Here is a 2,055-nt window from a genome sequence, read left to right as displayed (position 1 = left end):
CACTGCAGGGCTGCAAATCAAGGAAGTCACTAGTTCTGCATAACACTGAAGTTTTGCTTGTACACTTCTGATGGGCAAGCAATTTGTGTTTCTGTTTCCAGGATTTTTAAATTCAGTGACACCTAGGAGGACCAGAAATGAGCCAGCAAGGGTTCATGGAAAAAAAATCCCCATATTTTGTTTGAAATAAATTCTGTTGCAAACCACATGAAAATGGACTGACTTGTAATAGATAATATTATAATATAAGACCTCCTGCCTTAACAATACAAAAGCTGTAATAAAGAAAACGATTGAACCTTGGTGGTAATGAAGATAACAAAAGTCTGGTTGCAGCCACATGAAGGCTATTTGAGTACTAGTGTTCATTGTCATATTTAGGAAACCAGTTTGAGATGGTCTGAGCTTTGTGATATGATGCTCTACCCTGCAGGAAGCAGACATAAGAAGATGGGTACACTGGTCATAAAAGGATGGACACAGTCAGCAACAAGATGCCACATAGGCCGTGGCGTTTAAATGATGCTCAGTTGGTACAAAGGGGCTCAAAGTACATCAAGAAAATATCCCTGACATCATTACACCACCACTAGCCTGAACCTTTGATAGCAGGCAGGATTGATCCAGGCTTTTATAAGTGTTGTTTATACTGTTGTTTCTACCATTGAAATGGCACAACAGAAACTGAGACTCTTTTGAACAGACAAAACATTTTCCAATCCTTAGAATTGAATAGAATTGTAGGCCCAGTTTCCTGTTGATTGTTGACAGTAGTTGCACTTGGCATGGTCAACCTCTGTAGACCATTTGCTTCAAGGTTTATGTTGTAAGTTCAGAGATGCTCTTCTGCATAGCTTGGTTGCAATGAGTGGTTATTCTGTTATTATTGCCTTTCTATAAACTCAAAGCAGTCTAGCTATTCTCTGTCATGAGCAAGGCTTTTTTGCCGCTCACTGGATATGTTCTTTTTTTTTTTTGTCATTCTCTGTAAACGCTGTGGGAAGTAAATTATCAGTTTCTGAAATATTCAGAACAATCCGTCTGGTACCAAAAACCATAACATGTCCAAAGTCACTGAAATTACCCTCTTCCCCATATTGATGCACAGTTTTAACTACAACAAGTCATCTTCACCATATCTACAGTAGATGCCTAAATGAGTTGCAAGTGTTCAGTGAGTGTAATTAATTAAAATGATGAATTAGAGAGGAAACACTCCTTTTTTCTCAGACCCGCCTCCTTCGTATTTTTTATATGACACCTCTGTCTGAGAATAGGTGATATTGCCAACGCAATGATCTTCCATTCTTTTCAGCTACACCCCAGGCTTATTCACAGCACTCTAGTAAGTAACATCCAATTTTTTCAATGCATGTGTTCACGGTGGGTAGGATTACCTCAGTCTGCTGCCACAGCTCATAAAGACCACCCTACTTCAATCCTCTTCACCAAATGAAACCTTAGAACCATTTACATTACTTCAAAGCAGTTCTTCTGTTTGTAGCTACAAGTCCTATATGATAGTCAGCTTTTGAAGCTTGACCTGTACTAGTGATTAAAAGTTTAAAAGTTAATCCCTATCGTCAGACAAGGACATGAATACTGAATAGGGTATTATGTCCAGTTCTTACTACAGCATATGTTTTATGTAAGTACATTGTAGTTATGATAAGGTAGGGTCAGACAACTGAAGCAAAGGGTATGCTGGCAAAAGAGTAATTACAGGTCAAAGACTCCACGTCAAGTAAAGCCAAACAACAGCATCAGCATGCTTTACCATCCTATTCACAAGACAGAAAACCTCTATTTCAATAATTTGCAAAATTTTTTAATCATACCTCAACTTTATGTGGTCCTATTTTAGTAACTAAAAAGATACTCGTTTAGTTTTCAAATCAGTTTTGTCTTTCAGTTGTCTCTAAACTGGTATTTGAAATGATTTTAAAGTCAAATGAAAGTTATCAAATAAAGCCTCTGTGGACACTTTGATCTGATGAAACAAGCTTGGTGACAAGTCTACAGGGAGTGCAGAATTATTAGGCACAAGTTGTATTT

Source organism: Haplochromis burtoni, unplaced genomic scaffold (genome assembly GCF_018398535.1).
Source record: "Haplochromis burtoni strain Fernald_Lab_line unplaced genomic scaffold, NCSU_Asbu1 Contig_604, whole genome shotgun sequence".
In the NCBI taxonomy this organism is placed as follows: Eukaryota; Metazoa; Chordata; class Actinopteri; order Cichliformes; family Cichlidae; genus Haplochromis; species Haplochromis burtoni.
Note: the sequence above shows the minus strand (reverse complement) of the source record.